At 38.9% G+C, this 25728-nt stretch overlaps 1 protein-coding gene across 3 annotated transcripts in view; it reads right to left on the minus strand.

The window, feature by feature from the left end:
* The window catches only part of NME7 (NME/NM23 family member 7), a 216475-nt gene that overhangs the window by 1071 nt on the left and 189676 nt on the right, over window positions 1–25728 (minus strand). The gene's annotated exons all lie outside the window — the stretch shown is intronic.

Consider the following 25728-nt stretch of genomic DNA (forward strand, 5'->3'; position numbering starts at 1 on the left):
TCTCGAGAGCAGCAGATCGTAGGATGGCAAATTAATACCAGAGGAACAATGACTCCATTGAACAAAAAACAGCAAAGGGAACTGGAAAATGGCACAACTGCGGAGCTGCAGCTTTTAGGGGCCCTCCTTAGCAACCGAGGAAACAGCCAAATCAAGAAACTAACAACATACCCACCTAAAGCTGGCTTTCTCACAAAGTAACCCACACGCTTAACAGAAATAGAAGGCGTCATTCCTATAACAAGAGGGTTTGTCTTGCTGAAACATCAACTCACTTTGCAGGGTGTATCTGAGTCTGAACTGTGGGATGTTTATGAAGAAGAAGGGGAATGGCTTTAGATCTGGGGAAAGGGGAGCATTTATTCAAATTGGAGGATAGTTGGCATTTTTGAAGCTGTTCTAAGGTTACAACCTTGGTCATTCAAATGTAACCCACTGCTTTCCTATGTACCTTGTACCTTCTGTGCGGAGCCAGTGTGTGTGTGTGTGCGCACGCACGTGTATGTGTGTGTGCTCTCTGCCTAGCAATTCCTTCAAGATTCTGTCCAGATCTTGCTTCCTCATAACCTCTCCAGACTGCACCAGCCCAGTCCCCACACGTCATCTCCAGGGTATACCACCACTAGGAGACGGGGGATGGGGGTGTATTCTTTGGCTCAATAGAGACTTGTTCACTGCCTGCTCTGTGCCAAGCACTCTTCCAACAGCTAGGGAAAGATCCTCAAGTGAACGGAACACACAATCCGTCTTCTTTCCCCTGCAGCTCACATTCTAGTATTAAGTACATGCGTGTTTCTGGAACTTTTGCTTCTACACATTTATTGTGTCTTTCTCTTCTACTCTCAGTTTACTCCATCCCTTGTCAGATGACACATTCTTGGGTGTAGAGACAGTACCATCTACCTCTTTTGAGGTGTTCTTATCACATCCTTGAAGGCAGTCTTCACACAAGTCCAGTCAATCAAATACTTAATTCCTCACACAGAATATAAAGGGAATGAGTTTTTCAAAGGCAGGGTTTCTCAAAGGTGGGCTGAGTACCACTTGGAATCAAAAGCATTAGAAGAGTTACTGAATAGAGGAAAAAGGATTCTTTTTTCAATTTTTTTCCATCCATGATATTTTCCCTGAAGGAAAGTTTCAGTGTGGCGCTAGTATGTCTTCAGCCACATTAATCTCCCTTTCAAATACAGGGAGACAGGCCACAGGCTCAGAACCTGTGGCAAGCGATATTATCTAGCTAGAATTTAATAACTTGTTTTCATTGTATTTATTACCTTCAATGAAGGACAAGTAATACTAGTTTTACATTTGTGGCAGTAAAATAAATTTATTCAACTATAACAGTGAGTGGATTTAAAGAAAAATAGTAAATAAAATTTCAGGTATGGTAAAAATCATGAAAGTGAAAAATGGCCAACTAGACTTTCTGAACCTTTGCCCGAAAGGCACAGCATTAACAGAAGCCAAAGTTTTCGGTTTTGTACAGGTTTGGGCAAATCTAATTTGAACTCTCTCTCTTTAGAACAATAGCATGCCCTATCTACTCAAGCTATACTTATTACCAGAGGGAACTGCTCCAAATCCAAATTAAAAACATTATCAGTGATCAGAGACGAAAACCTAGTTTTCAGATCTTTCCAAGTCTAATGATAGCTCAAATTCCCAGCTTCTTAAAGGATTAGTAACACTTCATATCAGTGTATATTTGGCCCATAGAGGAGAACTAAGTAAGGCTGAAAATCCAGGACGAAGGACCTTATGAATACAGAGGGAAACTCTCCAAGGAGCTTTCAAGAACAATTTTAATCAAGCGAGTAAAGTGATCGCGGTTTCAAATTCAACAGAGAAAATGGGACTCTCTTTTATTCTTTAGGAGGGGGCCAGCATCAACCAGACATGTTATCTGCCATCCTCTAGGCTCTGCAGTGGGAAAGATGACCAGGAAATAGAGAGATGAGCCTGTTGTTCTCCCAAGTGATGGTTGCAATTAGCACCCATATCCTACCCAGTGTCAAAGAGGCTTGGACCAATGCAGATACCTCAGTTCATGTTTTAATTCTGTATTTTTCTCCCCGAGATTGTCAGCATTGGTCTGTTTTGAGACATTAAGGATCTCATTAAGGTACTGACTCTGACTACAGAATCCCACTATTTTATTTAGCCACAAATGAATCCCATACCTTAAGAAAAGGCCCATACTGTAATAAAACTGTGACGTACTATCTCCAGCTTGCTTCATCACAAAGCCTTTCAAAAACTGGGTTTTCATAAAATCAAGACTCTTACAAGCAGTCTGTAAAGGGCTACCTTTTCCAAGGAAATGCATGTCTTCCTCTCATGTTGGCCTTATATGGCCAGATAGGAGGTAGCACAGGGTGATTTGAAACCCACCTATTCAGCCAGCCATGATGCCTGATAAGGTCATTACTGGATCAGTCCTTTGGTTTAAGTGCTTTAGGGATCAAATATTTCATTCCTGTGAAAGGTTGCCCTTTAGTGCCCATAACTTGTTATAGGGATTTATGGTTATTAAACTGGCAAGTAATGGAGAAGCATGGGACAGTCCTGGAGGAATGGAGGGTAGGACCCATTCCTTTCGATAAGGACCAGGGGTTCTAAAATGACCAGTGGGTGAGGCTCAGGCCTCGGGGAGGGCCTGATGATTCTGCACTGGAGCCTCTGGGTGGGAAGGGAATAGGGTACGGCTAACAAACACTGCGGGTTGTACTACAGAAAATGAAATATGGCATTAGAGAAGTCCGTGCCTACAGAAACCTTTGCCTAGAGCTGGCCTTTCTTTTCTTTCATTCACAAATTTCTCCTGAGCCACTTACTATGTGCCCAGCACTGACTGTGAACTGGGGGAGAGGAGTTCGGGGTCCCTGTTCTGTAATTTCTGCCTTCACACTGCTAAATATCTTAAATGGTCTAAACCATTCTCGCCTACACTTGATTCCTTTCCCTCCTTCTTCTGCCAATCGTTCATTTAACTAACATACTGAACACATCTCATCCATGACAATTCAATGTTGAGTGAGACCTGGTCCTCAGAAATCTCACAGCCTGGAAGGAAGACAACCCATGTAATCAAATAAAATCACTACAGTGTGCTAAGGCATAAGTGGAAATAATTAACTGCCAGTGGGGACACAAAGTATTTCATAAAGCGGTTAACATTTAACTTGAATTTTGAGGATGAGTTGATTTGACATAGACGAGGGAACAGCAAATTTTAGCTGAATATACAATTGCTATGCTAATATGATAGGTAATGATACTCTACTAGCTTGAAGGTTTGTTCTTTATCACTGTTAGATTAAAATAAAAACAAGAGCTTACACTTATTTACTACTTCATTTACTACATTTATTTACTATATTTATTTACTAGTATACAGTCTAATTTCATATCTAAATCTCATCTCCTTCACAACAGCTCTGTGAAGTTGGTCCCCTCATCTCAACACAGACCAGGATCCTGAGGCTCAGAAGTCCCCTGACTTCCCTATATAATAAGTTGGGGAAGTTGCTAAGTTGGCAGGACTGGATCTTTAACTGTATCTTCCAACTCTAAGCCACATTGGCTCTGCCCTCTCCCCTGGAGTAGACTCTGCATTTGCTGATGACTGTATCTAAATTACTGCAAATTATGTAACAATGGGATTCAAATAAATGTAAATTTTTAATAACTGCTTCAAGCATAGACTCAAGGGAAGCTCCCAGACAACCTCTTATGTTTGCTCTGAGTACAGTGCATAGCAAAAATGGGTCTCGATGCTAGTGATTCTAGTCCTTCAATGGAACTTCTCGTGTATGGAGCTACCATGAGACCTCTCTGCATTTTATGAAGCCTGGCTTTGCACCAGAGTCTCTGGTGGAGCTCACCGCTCCCGATGCGCCGGCTCCACCACAGACGACCGAACCAGACACTTGGGAGGTGGAGCGCAGGCATCTATTTTCCAGCAGTTCTATTTTTTTTTTTTTAACAGTTTTATTTATTTATTTACTTATTTTGTGAGGAAGATCAGCCCTGAGCTAACATCCATGCTAATCCTCCTCCTTTTGCTGAGGAAGACCGGCTCTGAGCTAACATCTATTGCCAATCCTCCTCCTTTTCTTTTTTCCCGCAAAGCCCCAGTAGATAGTTGTATGTCATAGTTGCACATCCTTCTAGTTTCCAGCGGTTCTTAATGTTGGTTGAACATCAAAAATACCTATGGAGTTATTTTTTTTCCTTTTAAATAAGAGTATAGATGTGCTGGAACATTTATAGAATTTATCTATCCCACTGTCACTGAGTTCCAGTACCAAATTAGAATATGTATACCTGTGCCATAGACTTTCAGATGAAATCTAGTCAATCTGAATTTGATTGAGGTACAATTTTGTTAGTGTTCCAATAATACTGACTTTGAAATATATCAGCCTATTCAGTAGAGAAACAACTTTCAACTTACTGGGCCCCTTACAGCCAGGGATGGCTTTATGGGCGTGCAACCTGTGCTGTTGCACAAGGCCACATGCTTGGAAGAGCCCCATGCCGGCTTTCATGTTCCGTGTCTCCCTCTTGAAATTCTTAATAATTTTTGAACAAGGGGCCCCACATTTCCGTTCTGCACCAGTTCTGCTTATAGCCATAGGCCTCTAGGCTAGGGCTACTTTTGCATTATTTTCCTATTGGCTGAGTGGAAAATGTGGTTGAAAAGGCTGCTTTGAAAATCAGCAATGAACAGGTCTATAGTGCGAGTTGGTGGGTCGAGGAAGTTGCAGGGTGAGGCAGGCTATGGAAGATGAGAGCTGGCAGACCTACCAGGAGAAGAACAGAGGCTCGAGACCGCACACCGAAGCCCTGGGGCGGGATGAGAAGAAGACCTGTGCTGTGGGGACGGGTGGAGAGGCCACCAGCAGGCCGGGCACATGTGAGCCTGAATCCTTTCTGAACTTTAGCTGCGTTCCTCTCCCTCTTTGTCCTCCCTCTCCAAGTCACCACTTATTTTCAGCTCCCAAAGTAAGGAACTCAGAAGCAGCAGTCGTGAGGAAAGAGGTGGTAGCTAAAGGAAGTCGAGGGTTCTCCAGGTGGAAGGGCTCAGAGGAAACATTCAAGCCTTGATAGAAGGAAGACAAAAAATCTCTCCCTGTCTACTATTGCAGCTATGGAGCCCAGAAAGTTCTTGGGCTGCAGATGTGCCCCCTCAAATCCATTTATAACCTACAAAAAAATAAAGTCGAACTAACTTAGTCATAAGAATATCTTCTTCATATATGTTTTATCTTCTCCATAGGTTCAGAGGCCACGTTTGAAATGTTTTAAGAGAAAATGAAAACTTCATATTAAAATAACTGTATATTTCAGTAAATTTCAGTAATTCTATAAATCCAATGTCCTCAGAGTTCTCTTTTAAAGACCTCTTGATTTTCCTACTGCTATCGACATATGAGAACAACTCTCTTTTTAAAGCTGGAAGGTAATTACTCCTCAACCCAGAATAGAGTGGTGCTAACCTTTCTCTTTATGAGAAATATATACCTTTTTTTCTAATATAACTAAAGATGCAGGAGTCCTTTCTAGAAGTTCATTCTAAAATTGTGTCTCGTGTCTCATCATTATCTGGCCTTTTCTGCCCTGAAGGTGGTTTGATTGTAGCTAGCCTTCCAAAAAATCTAAAAGTATGAATAGATGTTTGTTGCTCCTGTTCCCGTCTCCTCCCCAACCCCAATGATTACAAAAGCACTATCTGAGAGTTACCATATCTCAGTGTGGGTCACAGATAGTTTTTCAATATTTACATTTAAAATTTTACTTACTCTTAAAAAATAGAGTCCTTGCTACATATTAAATGCTTTAATAGATTATCTTGTGTACTCCTTACAACTAACTTTATGAAGTAGATATGATTAGTCCTATTTTTCAGTTGACGAGATGAGGTTTTTAGAGCTAATAACTTGCCTGAGGACACATAATTCTGCTTAGTGCCTCCGGCTCTGCCTGTGCTGGCTAAGCCGCACACTAGGGAGGGAGCCTGGCTGCTGGGCTTTGACTCCTGGCCCTGCCATTTCCTGCCTGGATGACCCTGAGTAAGTCACTTAACTTCTCTGTTTCTCAGATTCCACATCTATAATACAATAATACCTACAACCTAGGGTTGTTATGAATATTAAATGAGTTACTATATGGAAGCATTTAAAACAGTGCCCAGCATATAGTAAATACTACATAATAAATATCATGATTATTGGTTCTCCAATTTTTTCACAATGCTGTGGCCCGTCCTGCTGTATGTCAGTGAAGCCATGGGTTTCTGAGCAAGTCCATCATGATCTGAGAGCCACAACTGCTGGGCCAATTCCTGCCCAGCAGAGGGGAGTCTACATAATTAATCAGGTCGTGGCTGACAAAGGCAACTGAGGGCCTCTGAAGACAAAGACAGTAAAGAGACACGAGAACCAAATGCAGCATGTGATCCTTGGATGGATCCGAGACTAGAAATATTTTTTTCTTTTGCTACAAAAGACATTTGTGGGTAAAACTGGTGAGATTTAAATGTCTGTACATAGATAGTAGTACTGTATTAATTTCCTGATTTCTAATCATTGTTCCGTGGCAATAGAAGAGAGTATCTGTGTTTTAGGAAATATACACTGAAGTATTGAGAGATAAAAGGAAACCATGTCTTTAATTTACTGTCAAATATATATATATATATTTTATAAATAATTAAATTAATACACGTACACAAAGAGAGAGAGAAGAGAGAAGATGATTAAGTAATATGGTAAGACTAACATTTGGAGAATGCGGGTAAAGGGTTTGTGGAAATTCTTTGTACTCTTTTTGCAATTTTTCTGTAAGTCTGAAATTATTTCAAAATAAATGATAAAAATGTTAATCAGTAGAAAGAATAGCACAGTATAGTGAAAGACTACTGAATTTGGACTTGGAAGATCTGAGCCTGATGCTAGCCACTATTTCCTAGTGCTATTAGGCAAGTCATGTAAACTCTCAGCCTGTTTCCTAATCTAAAAATTGAGGATAATAGAACCTACTTCATTGGGGTGAGTATGCAAGTTTATGGGTGGACTTATAAAGTTGCAGAACATTGTACAAATCATAAATTTTCATAAAGCAGCTCAGATGGGCTCTGCCACAAGTCAGTGACAGTGAAGCTAAGGGGTCATCTGGGAATATCAGGCAAGCAGGGGAGAAAACTCAGGTGAACTGGACATTCCATGTTAGGAATTTACTTTTGCTAACTCCCTACAGAGGAAAGGTTTTTGATAGGGAACATATTCTGTTCCTAAAATTTAAAAAAATGCCTTCAAATATGAAAAGAAAATGTAAATATAATTATCAATTCTTGAGATTACTTATTTTCAATCTGGCTGTACATCAGAATCACTCTCTGGGGCTTTAAAAAACAACAAAAAGATGCTTGGACTCCATCCATGGAAAGTCTGATTCATTAGGTCTTGGGAAGGTCCTAGACATCCCCATTTTCAAATAGCTCCAGAGATACTTCTGATGGTCCCTGGCGTTGCAAACCACTGCCATAGATAGAGTTAGCGAAAGTAGGTACCCCAGAAATCAGGGCTGGAACCAAGCCCACCTGATCTGCCAAAGTGATCTGAAGGAAAGAAGGAAATCTCCAGTTAACCTGGCTTTTGCTAGTATCCAGAACTTGGCTTTTGCTAGTACTGGAGGACCTCAACATGAGTAATCTGCCAGGGAGATGGGTAAGGCCTCACACAATGAAATGGGGAATGTGGGCAAAAAAGGAGATAGTGAACTTCAACAGGGTCATCTTAGGTATTCAGAAGAAAGAAACAAAAGCAGGCTCACAGAATGAGTTTGATAAACAATAAACAGCGACTTAGGAAATGGCTCTGGTAGTGTGTCCCAATGGTGCCCTAAACACTTGGGCCTAAGGGACAACTGCTGTCTGGGAGGACCTCGCTGCAGACTGACCTCATAAAGGATACTGGAAATTAAACCCAAGGAATTATAGTACCATTTTTAAAAAAAACCACAGGGTATTTGTTTCTTGGGAAGTTCTTGTCGCTATACTTCACACACACTTCAGTTAGAAAACCTCCAAGATGAAAATAATCAAATGGAAAACAGCAACTATAATTATTTAAAAGATAGGACATTACTTTTATAAAGCCATATTAGAAAAGTAAAAAAAAAAAACTCTCAGATAAGATAAAAGCTGACTGAATATATAATCAGAATTCATTAGATAATGAGAGGAACAATTGGGATGGACTTTTTCACTTAAATCCAGAAAGAAATTGAGAGAGCAAATGCTGAGGTAATTTAAGATTTAAGGAAAAAAAGACTTCCTTACATCCAAAGATTTAAAGAGTTGAAATGGTTAGAATCATATGTTGATAATATCTTTTGAGGGGCAAGCTGAAGATGTTGAAGGAATATTCTTAATCTTGGACAATAATGTTATTAAAGGCAATTGCCACATTTTTCTATAAAACATTCTTCACTGTTACTAGCAAAACAAGTTATCCTGGGCTAAAGATAGTTAAGTGAAATTTCAAGCTGCTGCTGCTTTTTTTTTTTTTTTTTGTGAGGAAGACCAGCCCTGAGCTGACATCTATTACCAATCCTCCTCCCTTTTTTCCCCCTTTCTCCCCAAAGCCCCAGTAGATAGTTGTATGTCATAGCTGCACATCCTTCTAGTTGCTGTATGTGGGATGCGGCCTCAGCATGGCCGGAGAAGCGGTGCGTCGGTGCACGCCTGGGATCCCAACCCGGGCCACCAGCAGCAGAGTGCGCGCACTTAACCACTAAGCCACGGGGCCAGCCCCTCAAGCTTCTTCTTATGTATTTAAAGAGTCTGTGGCACAGTTCCTGGTAAGGTGAATTGAGACAATGGCCCTGAGCTGAGGCGGCCAGTGCTCCTAGTGGGTAGATAGTGGCCTGGGAGACAGCTGCAGAAGGAGAAAGAGATGAGTCGCCAGCTAAAGCTAAGAGGACAGGGAGGCTCCCATCCCCGTCCTGTGCTCCATCCACCACCACTGTCATTGCCCAAAGCAGCCTCTGAACCTTACACAGCTTCCCTGAACACTAACTGTTCCCCAGCTCAAAACGTCCATTGGCTCCATGTCCCACTGTATTACATCAAACCTTCTCGGCTTGGCTTTCATAAAGCCTGACAACACAGCCCACTAAAACCAGATGCTTTTGGCTCCAGTCACTCTTCTGTTCCCGATGCCCACAAGCAGAGGAAGGACTTGACACTTGACATGTGCTTTCTTTTACACCTTCAGGGCAAGGATTTTACCCTTCAAGGCAAGGGATGTCTCTTTTACTTCCTCCTGTACTCTAGAATTCTTCACACACAATAAACCATAAATACTTGATAACTGAATGTCTGCATCATGTGCTCTCTCTTTCTCTTCCTTTTCACACTCTATCACCCCCCTCTTTCTCCAAGTTGGCTACAGATTAAAAAGAGGCTTCTTGCACAATCTCCATCACTGCCTTCTGCCAATCATGCTGATACAAGAATAACAAACACTTACATTCATGAACAGAATGGAAAGGACTCTGTCCCTAGGCCAGCAAAGACCATGGCTGGTTTGCAATGAACAATTTAGTACAATAAAGAACTGGAGAGGATTTCAGGAGGGTAAGAAATGAGTGGCTATCTCCCTATTAAAAAAGGAAAGAGAATAAGGCTTCCAGAAAGAAACAAGTATGACAGAGAAATGCTTCAGACAAATACTTTTTCTATCACGAATTAATTTATTTTCAAATAAGAATATCACTAGCCCATAAATACTCCAAAAGTTCTTTAAGTTTCTGGAATAGCATAAAACAATGAATTATTTAAAGCCTCATCAGTTTAAAGATTTCATTTAGAGTAGCTTGGTTCTTAGTTTCTAGCCTTACTTTGAATGGTATATTTCTGCCTTGGCCTCATCAAACGTTTAGATAATTTATTTTAATTAATGTTTCTTATTATCTTAAACTACATAGAACAGAACAGTAATGTCAAAGGCTAAAACAGAACCCAAGCAACTAAAATATAGGTGACAGTACTATTGGCATACTCCTCTGGTGCTATTTTCAAGAAATGTTGACAGATTCAAAAAGTGTTTTAAAACAGGGAGATATGCTCTTTTTATGGATGCTGTCTTGGGGAACTTTACAGCAGAGAAAGAAGACGGTGTTTCAAGATAACAGTAATGACAGCAAGAACAACAACGCTGAAAACAATGTGGTAGAGATTGCCAGTGCCCACCCAATACTCATTCTCCCTTTCTCCTTTATAGAGTTTTGATTTTCTTGGGGGTAACAAAGTGCATAGCCTCTATTTCAGGAGGGGGAGGGGAGCACTGTGACTAACTTCTGACCAATGTCATGTAAGCAAAAGTGGTTGGGTAGGGCTTAGAGAAAAGCTCCTTAAAAGCAAGCACACTCAGCTGGCAGTATCCTTTTGCTCTTTGCCCTTCAGTTCTTTCTGCCTGGATTCAGCACAGGATGCTAGCGAGGAGTAGCCACCTTGGAACTAAGAGGGAATTACAAGGGAAAGGCCAAGATTACTAATGCAGAGATCTCAGGCCTGAATTCTCCAGCTGCCGAACCAAAGTATGTCACGGCCTACATCCTCACTTCTTGTTTCGTGATAAGAAAACCTCTAATTTGTTCTATTTTTGGCATTTCTGCTCCTAGCAGCCAAATTCTTAATGGATATGAATAACAGGAAGAACCACAACAATAATGGTGACAACAACAGTACTGTTCTAAACGCTTTGCATTCATTATCTCATTTAATACTCACGATATTCACTATCCATGATGATTATCTCCATATGACAGGTTAGGTCCTATAGTTAGCTGGTAAGCAGAGTCAGGATCTGAGTCCTGGCAACCTAATTTCACCTGTATGTGTTGTGTTTTCTACCACCTGCCAAGTGAAGTAAAACAGCAGTAGCTCAGGTGAGGTTCTGGGTCACGTGTGCTGTTCTCCATCGTTATTCTCCTTTATGTGAAACACATACATCCAATTTAGGCATCTCCAATAAAGATTCCTAAAACATCCAGAATTAATGTTTACAAACAGTGAAGTCAGATCAAACAGCCCCAGAAAGAAAATCTTCCCTATGTGAGGATTCAGAACCACCTGTCCTGCATCTGTCAACTCCCTTGCACTTCATCAGTCTAAGCATTTTAGCCGGACCTCATCCTCACCCTGTAAGAGTCTGGGATGAGATCTTCATTGATTTACTTAATCTTTACCCTTTTAGATGAAATCATTACCAAAGGAGCTAATTAGTGCCAGCCTCAGCGGTGTTGTCTTCAAGTGCAGGCACCATGTCCACCGCCTGGGACCTACGACTCCCTTAACACAGATGGAAATGATCTACCTTTTGCAGGATACACTTGGGTTGATTTTGAAAAAAAAAAAAAAAACTCTGAAAACTGCCTATGATATTTCCTAAGGGGATTTTTCAGAGGCCCTTTGTAAGCATGGAATGAACTTTCTGATCACAACTGCTCTTTGAATCAATCGTAACACAACAGTAAATTTGAGGGAAATTTTTGGATACTGACTATTATGGTTAGGTCAACTGAAAATTGAGTAAATAATTTGAAAAATCAGAATCACAGAAATTAAGAACTGAAAGAGACCAGAGAGAATTTTGTACAATCCCTTTAATTATATTGCTTTCTCTTTTTTACGCACTTGCCATTTCCTAAAGATGAATAATAGCAGAAGATGCTGATGTTTAACATTTCCAGTTCACAGAGATCCATTTCGGACACGTAAAACTAGAGATGCTTATGACAAATTCAGCTAGAGATGGGATGCACCAGTCTTATAACCATTCTACTTCTGATCTTCCCGCAATCCAGCCTCTACACTGCCACTAGAGTTTGCTTACCTTGCTCCTCACTTAGAAAACAAAACACAACCCATCACAACCTGGACCTAGTCTACTGCTCCAAATTCTATCATAACCACTGCTACCAATTCTACCATGACCACTTATTCTATTTCTGGTTCTCTAGACATGCAATTCCTTCTGCCCATAATGCTCTTCCTGGACCCTCTTCCTCCCATCCCCACTTTTGCACTTTGTGACTTTAGAATCTTCACTTTAAGCTACCAATCAACTAACAAAGAAAAACTCTTGCGCCGGCCCCGTGGCTTAGTGGTTAGGTGCCCACGCTCCGCTACTGGCGGCCCGGGTTCGGATTCCGGGCGCGCACCAACACATCGCTTCTCCGGCCGTGCTGAGGCCGCGTCCCACATACAGCAACTAGAAGGATGTGCAACTACGACATACAACTATCTACTGGGGCTTTGGGGGAAAAAAAGGAAGAGGATTGGCAATAGATGTTAGCTCAGAGCCAGTCTTCCTCAGCAAAAAGAGGAGGATTAGCACAGATGTTAGCTCAGGGCTGATCTTCCTCACACAAAAAAATAAAATAAAATAAAAATAAAAAATAAATAAAAAAAGAAAAACTCTTGTGGAACTTAAAAAACTAATAAATGGCCAGACTAATCATCTAAATCAGGAGTTACTAAATTTTTTCTGTTAAGGGACAGAGTAGTAAATATTTTAGGCATTGTGGGCCATACAATTTCTGTTGCAACTACTCAACTCTGCTGATGTAGCTAGAGAGCAGCCACAGATATTATGTAAATGAACAGGTGTGGCTGTGTTCTGATAAAACTTTATTTACAAAACCAGGCAGTGGGCCAGATTTGGCTAGTGGGTCATGGTTTGCCAACCCCTCATCTAAATCATGCTATGTCTAAATAGCACACATGTCTCTAGCTGGCAACATACAACATTTCCTATGAATATATTAATAAAAAGCAAAATCATACTAATCATATACAGGAGAAGATAGTTTGTCACAAGTTTTATCTGCTTTGTGGGATGCCTTCATACTTCTTACCAAAAAATATAATTAAAAATAATTTAAGGGGGGCCGGCCCGGTGGCACAGCGGTTAAGTGCATGCGCTCTGCTTCAGCGGCCCAGGGTTCGCAGGTTCGGACCCCAGGCGTGGACTGACACACTGCTTGTCAAGCCATGCTGTGGTGGCGTCCCATATGAAGTGGAGAAGGATGGGCACGGATGTTAGCCCAGGGCCAATCCTCCTTAAAAAAAAAAAAGGGGAGGATTGGCATTGGATGTTAGCTCAGGGCTAATCTTCCTCACACACAAAAAATAATTTAAAAACCCACAAAAGCTAATTTTTTAGGGTAAGGATTATTGATCATACTTGAGTAAGTGATATAATGTACATTTATATCATTTAACAGTTCTTGGTACTTAACAAATGTTAGAGATTATACCCATTGAACCCAAACGGAATACAAATTCACTTTGTTACTGATGAATTATGCAAGGTTTTTTGTTTTGTTTTTTCATGTGGCTCCCTTCCTTCCTCACTCCCTCCCTCCCTTCTTTCTTTCCTTCCTTCTTTTCTTCTTTCAAGAGATTTGTCTGACTCAGAGAAGGAGCCAAAACCCCCTCCAGCTTTGGTCATGGCACAAAGCCAGATCAATTGTAGCTCAGAGAGAGCAGGGACTTAAGAGTCTGGTACTAGTGAAATTGATGCCTTACTACGCTTCTTAATTGATACAAAAGGCTTCGGGTTCTCACCACAGCAGTGATGTAAGGAAAAGGTCTTGTTTGTCTCCGGGGGACCTTGTTTCCTACAAAGATTAAATATGTATGATGCATTTGTATAAGTTCCTTTCACTGATATTACTTAAATATTATTATCTGAAAAACACCCCTTGTTTTTTGGAAAAAGCACTCAAGTGCTTCAAAACTTTTTCTCCATTTAGTTCTGTACTAATGAACCACTCAATATTTAATACGCAGCTAATGTCTTTTTGTTCCCCCACTTCTCTTCCTTAGCAAACTTTGTGTGGTAGCTAGTCTCTAAGGATGGCCTTTATGAGTCACATCATCCACTATCTATGGCCTTGGGTATTCCCCCTGCACTGAATATGGGCTGGCCTAGGACTCACTTTAACCAAGAGAATGTGATGGAAGGGCCACTGTGCCAGTTCTTGACCTGACCCTTAAGAAGACCTGGCAGCTTCTGCTTTTGGCAGTCCTGAGCTGCCATGTAAGGAGTCTCTCTGCTGGAGAGACCTCCACGTGGAGAAGGAGAAGCTCTGAGCCTACATGGAGAGGCAGAGAGCTCCTACATGGGAGAGCTGTCCCAACAAAGCCATCTTGTAGTTCTCCTCTGCACAAATGTCAGACATGTAAATGAGCTAGCTTGAATAGTCTAGCCCAGTTGAACCCCCAGGTGACTGCGGCCCCAGCCAGCATCACATGGAACAAATAACTGAGCCCAATGAACCACAGAATTGTGAGAGATAAAATGATTATTTTTTTAAGCCACTAGGTTTTAAGGTAGATTATTATGCAGCAATAGGTAATCAAAACACTTTGAAATGATTAAAAAGAATACATTAATATTAATGTTTCTTTTCTGGGAATCATTGTGTGAATATTCTAACCACATAGAGTTACACCTGGAGTTGGTTAAAAAGAAAAAATATGTATATTTTTCTGAAAAAAGCTTACTGACCCGCTCTTGACTTAGCCAAGAGGAATACAAAGTGAAAAACTAGATTGCAGACTGGGGTAATTTGGGGATTACCTGTAACAAGTGATCAATCAACACATTTATTTTCTACAGAGAGAAGCAAATAGGAGCTGTGGATAAATCATCGATGTTGGAGTTGGATGTAGACCTGGGTTTGAATCCCAGCATTTCTGTCTACTTGCTATGGGATTCTGGGCAAATCATTTAATATCTCCAAACCTCAGTTTCCTCAGCTCCCAAATGAGAATACTGGCAGTTCCTACCTTTCAGGACTGTTTTAAGGATTCAATTAGATAAATGTATGTAAAATGCCTAGCACAGTGTTTGGTACATAATAGGTATTCAATAAATCTTATTTCATTGCCCTTCAGAGGTTTCATGACAAGAACTTGGCTGAATTGAAGGCATAAGCCTTGGGGCATGCCTCTGATGGTGGACTACAGAGCTCCTCTATCACCACAAGGTAATGAGCAGTTCCTCAGGGCCTTCCAAGGAGGTCAATAGGATGTGAAGAACTGAATCCTGCCTCTAACCAACAAGTATTATGATGCCCATCTTGGACTTCTCTTTTGAGCTGAACTGTGTTCCCCCTAAATTCATATATACCCCAAACACCTCAGAATGTAACGATATTTGGAGAGGATCCTTAAACAGGTGATTAAGTTAAATTGGGGTTGTTATGGCAGATCCTAATACAATATGACTGGTGTCCCTTACAAAAAAAGGAGATCAGAAGGAACACACACACACACACACACACAAAGTGAAAACAGAAGGAGAAGATGGCCATCTACAAGCCAAGGAGAGAGGCCTCAGAAGAAACCAAGCATGCCGACACCTTAATCTTGGACTCCCAGCCTCCAGAACTGTGGAGAAATAAATTTCTGTTGTTTAAGCCACCCCGTGTGTGGGGTACTTTCTCATGGCAGCCCTAGCAAACTAATATAGTTACTCTGAAAAAGATTAAGGTAAATGAGACAAGCTAATAAATTGTAGGTTGCAGAGGGAGTAGAAAGAAAATATTGTACTGATCACTTAGTAGAAGAAGGAGAGCGCGGCAAGAAAAGACAGGAAGGAAACAGGCCTCAGCACTTGGGGAGCTCGGCTTGTGATGGTCATTTGGGATCTGCCCAAGTCCAATACTGAGCCTGGTAGGTATAAGGACATAAAATAACATCAAAATAAATAAATAACACTTCTACACCAAATGCAGAAAGAGATAAAACTCTGTCACTTGGGACTCCCTTTCTTCTGAAAGTTTTAAGACATCTTATAATACAAGTAAAAAGGGAACATGCTGGGGCCGGCCTGGTGATGTAGTGGTTAAGTTTACGTGCTCCACTTCAGTGGCCCGGAGTTCACAGGTTCGGATCCCAGGCACGGACCTACGCACTGCTTATCAAGCCATGCTGTGGCAGGTGTCCCACATATAAAGTAGAGGAAGATGGGCACGGATGTTAGCACAGGGCCAATCTTCCTCACACACAAAAAAAGGGGGGGGGAATGCTTTGCTATTTTGAGCCTCTTCTTTCACTCTTGTAAATGACATCTGCGATGTCAACATTCATTAAGAGCTATTCAGAATTTGGCACTTTTAATTCATGTGAGAGTGCCAATTCCACTGAGTAAAGAAGATATTAGAGCTACATTTAACACGAAGTACAAATATTGCATCAGAATGAGTTAGGGATAAAAATGTCAATTGTAGGTAAAACTAAATACCACCTTCTTGAATCGTTTGTCTTCGCATCATGGAAAATTTTCCAACAAAAGTGTCAAATGTTGGTAACAGTAATTCATAAATGGCCAGATTCCACAGTGAGTCAGAGTGACTAAAATACTCTGGATAAATGCTTTACTTATTTATATTATTGGGTCAAAAGCACAATTTATTTTAATTATCCATGTTGGTAACATTTTTTAAAAAGTTATATTTACCACTTTGCATCCTCTCAATGTGTCCCCTATGTTGTTGACACACACAAGAAACAGAGTAGACAAGATTAATGGGATACTGAATGGATACCCCAAGTATGAAAAGTCAACAAAAAGCAGATTAATACGGCAGCCACAGTGATTATATTAAAAAGTAGAGTTTATTCCCATGAACAAATGATCTGGGCGTCAAGGCAAGACCTTACTAAATCTTTGACCCTGGGAATTCTAAAATAACCTCTTTTAGTGAACAAGGGACAGTGTATTGAAACTTTAATTTAAATTATGGGAGAGTAGAAGAATGAAGCTCTTTAATTTAAAAAAACCAAGCCATAAAATTCTAAGATTTTAATGTAACCTCTTTTACTTCCCTTCAAAACTGAAGTTTTTCAGGTCGTACAGAAACTTACTCTCTGGTTTAAAATTTAGTGCTAAATATGAACCAAAGGTTTAAGGACTCTGAAGCTGAGATCAAATATGCACTCCTTCAAATTAGCCCTGATGGCTGTTACATTCATAAAGTACTGGGAGAAGAGCTACTAATCCTTGTTATTTTATAATTTTAACTATTCTAATGTTTCTCTTATTTGTGGGTTTAGTAAGTAGTGGAGGGAATTTTTTGAGCTCTTCAGAGACACAGTAGAACTCTACCATGCTTCTAATTTGGAAATTAATACTCAAAATAATAAATAGAAAATACGATCTCTACTTGTGCAGGTTATTCTCGAATTGTTTTTGTCTAGATTTATTGATTTAAATGTGAAGCAACATTTTTAAGTTGAGGCAACCTGAATCTAATCTTTGAATATGTTAGGGAAAAAAAAATGTCCCAGAGGCCAGCATGACAGTAACTGCATGGCTAAAATATCATGTGCTTGAATGAGGAAAACTAATATGTATTCATCTCAGCAGAATGTAAATTAGTCATAAAATCTCTAGCTGTAAAATGCTTACCATTTGATTTACTATCGTTCTCAAAGGACAAGTGAAAATCCTTTTATGTCACTTTGAATAGAAAAAATATTCTTTGCTTCATTCCCTTTAGTTTATAAATCTATTATTTATATCTTTCTTTTAAAAATTGTATCCTTGTTTGGATGACACTGGAAAGGCATGGGCTAAGAATGAAAGTTTCTTAACCTTAGGTTTAATTTACAATATTGTTGACCTGAAATTATAATGCTGGTATCAATGCCCAGTGATATTTTGTGGTAGAGCCATTAAGTAATCTAACTAATTTCTATAATCCATTACCTGGTTCCCACTACTGTGCCATTAAATATTACCAGGGTTTTAGTACTGAGACATTCCAGGAACTTATCACTCAGATGCGATGTGTACAGAAGTTTGACTCACAAAGAAAATCTTTGTTTTCACTTAATTCCTAATCAGTAGATCATGCTTCATTAGTCAGGCAATCGACTCACAGGATTCTTGGTGGGGCTTCTCAGGTTAACTCACAACAAAGATGAAGTTATTGAAATAAAAGCAGTTCTGCTGAAAGCGGCCAGGTTACAGAGAGCTTGACTTACTATCAGGAAAATGTCATATAAATCCATTCTGTGGAAAATTTTACTTTTCCTGTCATGATTTCTACTGTACTTCCTACAGTTGTCAGCAACCAGACAGCACTTTTTTTGATAAATGAGATACTGGATGAGGAATGTTCCTTCCACAACAGTTCCAAATTTTTCATAATCTTTTGCCATCTAGAGAGGCCAGAGTTGTACTTATCGTGGCACTGAACAGAGAAACCTAGCCACCTAAAAAGATTTTGAGACAGATTTTATAAAGCTGCACTGAGGTATTCTACATGAAATAAATTATTCTGTTTGTGAAATTCTAAACTCCAAACCCCTAAATTAAAGATTCTCTATCTTCTGGCACTCACTTTCTTACTTAAACTTATCTTCCATTCCTGTTCCCCACTACACGGACCCTTTCACTCCAGCCAAGATGTGTATTCATGTTTCTTTGAACATGTGCATTTTTTCTTCCACATGTTTATTCAAAATAATCCCTATTTGTAGAAGGCTCACCTTTTCTTACCTTCTTTTAATGTCTAGCGAAGTCTCACCTCTATTTAAGACTTTTCCGAAATGTTATGGCCCCTCAAAACTACTTCTCTCTCCTGATCTCCACTTATATATATTTTGGAATATATATTATGGGAATATACTTTAAGAAATAAGAAGATGATATAACTAGTATCATAAAATATTGTGTCGTATATGCACTTGTCTCTTATCTTTGGATCTCTAATAAATATAGGGAGCTCAACGTGCATTTGTTGGTAATAACAACAGAACGAATCCTACCAAATACTGGTGAATTCTACCAAACATTTAAGAAATTATACCAATTCTCTACAATCTCTTTCAGAAAACAGAAGCAGAGGCAATACTTCCCAACTCATTCTATGAGGCCAGCATTACTCTAACACCAAAACCAGACAGACAATACAAGAAAAGAAAACTACACAACAATATCTCTCATGAACACAGATGCAAACATCCTCAACAAAATATTAGCAAATAGAATCCAACAATATATACAAAAAGAATTATATACCACGATCAAGTGAGGTCTATCCCAGGTATGTAAGGCTGGCTCAACACTTGAAAATCAATTAATGAAATCTATTACATCAACAGGCTAAAAAAGAAAAACCACGTGCTTATATCGATAGACACAGAAAAAACATTTGATAAAAATCCCACACACGTTCATGATAAAAACTCTCAAAAAACTAGGAATAGAGGGAAACGTCCTCAACTTAATAAAGAATATCTATAAAAACACCCATAGCTAATACCATAGATAATGGTGATCACGAAGCTCAAAGCTTCCCCTCTAAGATCAGGAAAAAGGATACCCTCTCTCACCACTGCTTTTCAACCTAGATAATGCAATAAGACAAAGGAAATAAAAGGTACGCAGATTGGGAAAGAAAAATAAAACTGTTTTTGTTCGCAGATGACATGATCCTCTATGTAGAAAAACCAAAAGAAATGACCAAAAAACTTTTGGAGCTAATAAGTGATTATAGCAAGGTTGCAGGTTATAAAGTTAATCTATAAAAGTCAATAACTTTCCTATACCAGCAATGAACAAGTTGAATTTGAAACTAAAAACACAATACTATATATACTACGTCCAAAAAATGAAATATGTGTAAATCTAACAAAGTATTTTAAAGGTCTATATGAGGAAATCTACAAAACTCTGATGAAAGAAGTCAAAGGAAAACTAATTCCTTGAAAGAAGGACATACTGAAAACATATACCAACTATAAAGCTACAGTAATCAAAACAGTGTGTTACTGATGAAAGAACAGACAGACCAATGGAACAGAGTAGAGAGCCCAGAAATAGACCCACATAAATATAGTCAACTTATCTCTGACAAAGGAGAAAAGGAAATACAATGAAGCAGTTAATCTTTTCAACAGATGGTGTATATCACGAAAGAAGATGGCATATAAGTCTATGAAAAGATGCTCCATACCATATTTTGTAGGTATTAACAAGTTGATTCTCAAGTTTATTGGAGAGGCAAAAGACCCAGAATAGCCAACACAATATTGAAGGAGAAGAACAAAGTTGGAGGACTGACACTACCTGACTTCGAGACCTACTACAAAGCTACAGTAATCAAGACAGTGTGGTGTTGACGAAAGAAATGACAAATAGATAAATGAAACAAAATATAAGCCCAGAAATAGGCCTACATAAACACAATCAACTGTTCTTTGACAAACGAGCAAAGGCCACACAATGGAGAAAAGATAGTCTTTTTAACAAATGGTGTTGGAACAACTGGACATCCATATGCAAAAAAAATTATTCTAGACACAGACCTTATACCCTTCACAAAAATTAACTCAAAATGGATCACAGATCTAAATATAAAACACAAAACTATAAAACTCCTAGAATATAACATATGAGAAAACCTAGATGACCTTGGGTATAGCAATAACTTTTTAGATACAACACCAAAGGCACGATCCATGAAAGAAATAACTGATAAGCTGGACTTGATTAAAATCAAAATATTCTTCTCTTCGATGACATTGTCAAGAGAAATAGAAGACAAGCCACAGACTGGGAGAAAATACGTGTAAAAGACACACCTGACAAAGGACTGCTATCCAAAATAAACAAAGAACTTTTAAAACTCAACAGTAAGAAAACAAACAACCTAATTAAAAAATGGGCCAAAGACATTAACAGTCGCCTCACCAAAGAAGATATACAGATGGAAAATAAGCATATGAAAAAATGCTCCACATCATATGTCATTAGGGAAATGCAAATTAAAACAATGAAATACCACTACACCCTATTAGAAGGATCAAAAGCCAGAACACTGACAACACCAAATGCTGGTGGGGATGTGGAGCAAACAAATACTCAGTCACTGCTGGAGGGAATGCAAAATGGTACAGCCACTTTGGAAGACAGTTTGACAGTTTCTTACCAAACTAAACATACTCTTACCATATGATCCAGCAATCACAGTCCTTGGTATTTACCCAAAGAAGCTGAAAATTTATGTCCACACAAAAGCCTGCACACAGATGTTTGCAGCAGTTTTATTCATAGCTGCCAAAACTTGGAAGAAACCAAGATATCCTTCAGTAGGTGAATGGATAAACTGTGGTACATTCAGACAATGGAATGTTATTCACTACTAAAACTAAATGATCCATCAAGCCATGAAAAGACATGGAGTAACCTAAAATGCTTATTACTAAGTGAAAGAAGCCAATCTGAAAAGGCTCCATATTGTATGATTCCAAATATATGACATTCTGAAAAAGGGAAAATTATGGCGACAGTAAAAAGATCAGGGGTTGGGGAAAAGGAGGGATGAACAGATAGAGCACAGAGGATTTTTAGGGCAGGGAAACTACTCTGTATGACACCATAATGGTGGTTACATGTCATTATATATTTGTCCAAACCCATAGAATGCACTACATCATAAGTGAACTCTAATGTAAACTACAGACTTTGGATGATAATGATGTGTCAATGTAGGTTTATCAATTTTAACAAATGTACCAGCCTGGTGGGGGATGTTGATAATGGGGAGTCTCTGTGTGTATGAGGGGAGGGGTATATGGAAAATCTCTGTACCTTCCATTAAATTTTGCTGTGAATCTAAAACTGCTCTAAAAAAATAAAGTCTGTTAAACTCCACCACCACCACCACCAACAAAAAAATAGCATAATGTTCATAATGTTAGATCATTAACTCATTAGTAACCACTTGATCTATAAAGTTATATAATACTACATTGATCACTTTATATACTATTTTGCCAATTGTCATTTTCTGTGTAATTGTTTCATCATCTTAGAATGTTAGCTCCATGAGGTCAGGAATTGTATCTTATATAGTCATTCCCTACTGATATATCTAAAGCTTTTAGCAAAGGATTTACTTTTAAAGTCCTTAAATAAAATGTGATGCAAAGAAATAATACAATGTAGAAAGTTTTCTGGATTTTAAATGTAGTTAAGTAGGTATCCAAGAAATATTTCTTGAATAAATAAGTGAACAGAAGATTTTATCAATCTTATTGACTCTAAACATTTAAATTTCAGTTTCTCATACTGACTCTGAAGATACGCATCCTTCTTTCTAAATGTGATTGGTTGGAAAACATAAAGCAGAATAAAATAAAAATAGTTTGAGAGAAATTTATGCCACCAACTAAATGTAGGAGAAAGGGGCATTACATCACCCTTTGCTTGACCTTCAAAAGACAAGTTAAATGCCTAAACTAACTACTCTTCTAGGTATGTTCAATTAGTTGCAAAACTGCTGGCATGTATTCTTATAAGTCACTTCTGATTAGATCTTCCTATCCTTAAGCAAAAGAGTACAATCTAAGAATCCCTGGGTAAAAAGGGGCATTTGGAAAACAAGTGTCCTGTCGTCAGAAAAACCAAGGAACTTTGTAATTGACCTACTATTTTGTGGTTTTGTTTTCATCCCAAAATGGTGACGGAAAAAAAACCACAGATGTTATTAGGGATTCTGGGTGCCAAAGGCATTTCAGAATAGAAGGAAATGAGTAGGGAAAATAAATGAATAACAGAGGAGAAAAATTAATGGTGGTGAGAGCACAGCACTACTGATACAATTACTTTTTCATTAGCATTTAGAAAATAATAATTTTAAAAATGATTGTAACATTTACAATTTATTCTAGGAAAGAAGATTTAGCCTGTGTCTAGACACCCAATAAATCAACTAGCCATTTACACTTGAATGCTACAAGGCATATCCCATCACAAAACAGTGAACTGAATTGAGTCCTATTATTTTAATTCAATTATTGTGTTACCTGAATTAGACAATACACAGAAATTTCCTTCATTATTTACTACCATCTTGATGGGATTTTATAAATAATGGGTTCACAAGACAGATATTTATATTTAATTGCATTCCCTAAGTACATCCCCTAAGCATAGACGCAAATCAAACTCTTATGGTTAATAAAAGTTTACGTAGTAAATTATGTGTTGACATTAAGTGATACCTGTACTTCTACTACTAATATACCAACAGCAGTAAAACCAACAATAACTATCATTTACTGTATGCCACACCCTGGGCTATTTCTTTGTGGAAGATATTTAGATTGGGTCTCTCACCTTCCATTTCATCCACTTTCTATTTGGTACCTGGAAAACTACAAACTACATTTCTAAAATTAGCCTTGCAACTAAGGCTCTTGTTACAAATTAGGCTCCACCAATTAGATGCATTCATGTGAAATCTGCAAGAGAGAGGCAAGACAAAGGCCATCTTCTTATTGCTGTGAATGCTGGCAAGCAAGTCAGAGGGATGTGTTTGCAGTAGTAGTTGGATTCAGCCTTCCAGTGTCTTGTCATCAGGTTCATGGCTGTGAGAGGCAGTTATGTCAGCAGTTGTGACCAAGGTGGCATCAAGAGCAGCTGCCTGACCTCTGGATGACAATTACAGTAATGTGGGGGAAATCAATGGCCTTGTGTCATCCGCTCCCTTCCACTGATTTTCCCTGTATTAAATCCCTTTCTTCTTAAAACACCTAGACTGGTTTCTGTTTTCTACACTGAACTCAGATGATATAGTTCTTTATATATATTGTCGCATTTAATACTTACTGTGAAATGTCATTAGTTCTATTCTGCAAGCAGGAAGAATTAATCTGAGAAAGGAAATTTTTCCTAAGTGACAAAGTTCATAGGCAGAGAAATTAGGGATTTGAACTCAAATCATCTGGCTCCAGAGCCTATGCCCAGAATCACTGCTCTCCTGGGCCTGCTCCTCCTTTAGTCTTTAACGAAGGCTAAGCAAAGCCCATTTGGCATAGCAAGATTCAAATTCAACTTTAAGTTTTGATTTACCTTTGAACTCAAGTTCAAATCAAGTATAAGTTATTAACAGCTCAGCTAATTTCTCTTTCTACTCATCACTCCTAAATGCTTACGGACTTTGGACTGATTTACAAATAGAAATGCTGGTCTTGTGATATTTTCAGCTTATTCAGAATAAAATAAGAAGTCTTATGCATCTGGGAAGTCACTTCTCAGAAGTCTTCAAGCTTCAAGTTTTAGTAAAAAGATGTCCGATATCTTAGAGCAATACATTTTACCAGTCATCGAAACAGAATAAAACGTACTTCTGTTAGTAACTAAAGGAAAGAAAGGGAGCATCTGCAATCCTGATAATTATAATAACCAATTATCTGATTACAAAGGATATTACAGTGTGGCATATTAGAAAAACCCAGCATTACTGGTTAGGAGACTAATATTCTATACACTGAGCCGTGCAATCTTAGGCAAGACACTTTCCTTTCTTGGGCCACATTCTCCTTATGGGTAAAAAAAAAAAAAAAAAAAAAAAAAAAGGGCGAGGGTTAGATTAGAATTTGATTTCCACAAAACCTAGAATCATGAAATGTTAGGGCAGAAAAGGGGTTTAGGGCAAGACTTCTCAATCTTTGTCACCTCATGGCATACACAAAAACTGCTAATTCCTGTGGGGCACACTGAGGCCTCAACACGCAGCAATCCAGGGTTGGAGGAACTGCCCTAGGTCTCAGAGGGTCACTTTCTCAGCTCATTTGTGAGGAAGTCTGAGCTTAGAGAACCACAAGCTCAGCGCCGTCAGCTTCCACATGGAGAAACTAAAACAAACTCACAACCACCCATAAAGGAAAGTATATGGTATCAATGTATTTTCAGCTGCGACACGATATATTATTTGGTAACTTTTTCCCAATTTGTCCCCCTTCAGTTCATTTTCTACACAGCACACAGGGAGATCTCTTAAAAAATACAGACCTGATCATGTTAGTGCCCCTTCTCCCCATCAATTGCCTCTCGTTGTTCTTAGGATAAAGAGCCATATTCTCAATCATATTAAAATAGCCCACTAGGCCCTGCTGGCCCAACTTCTGTTTCTCCAGGGTCATCTCATGCTGTCCTCCTCTCTGCACCTCACATTCCTCTTCTCCTTTCCTAAAACACACCAAGCACTTTCCTGCATCAGGCCTTCAGAGTCTGGGGTCACTTTTACCTTCTTTCCCAGTTGACACTTAAATAATTTCTTCAGGTCTCAGTTCAAATGTCACTTCCTCAAGAAAACTTCCCCTAATCCCCCTGTATGTCAGGTTCCCCTTTACATCTCACCCTATCTGTTACTAAACAGCACTGACGACAGTTTGAACTTGCTCATTTCTTTTGTGATTATCTGATTAATGTCTCTCTTCCTCATTAGACTCTAAGCTCTGAACAGGGACAGTGTCTCTTTTGATCACTGCTGCCTCCTCCACAAGCCATTTATGAATAACCATTACCAAGATCTGAGACTCTTGTTAGAGAAGGCTGGGAAATTTTCCACGATGCCAAGACAAATGTTTCAAGAAGATGGTTCAATTAAGCATTTGTTCAATGAATGAATTTATGCTCTTGTTTTGCTATATATAGGAGTATTCCTGGCAACTTTAATCTTTGAACTGACATAGACCTGTACATCGAATTTCTTATGACATAAAATATAGATATAGTAATGTTTTACTTTGTTCTAATTAATGAACAGTATGGTCATTCACTTAAAACCTTTCAGTGCAAATATTCTTAACAATTTTTGGATCGCAGAACACTTTGAGATCTAATA

The sequence above is a fragment of the Ceratotherium simum genome, chromosome 2, assembly GCF_057802395.1.
Source record: "Ceratotherium simum simum isolate JZ-2026a chromosome 2, ASM5780239v1, whole genome shotgun sequence".
Lineage (NCBI taxonomy): Eukaryota > Metazoa > Chordata > Mammalia > Perissodactyla > Rhinocerotidae > Ceratotherium > Ceratotherium simum.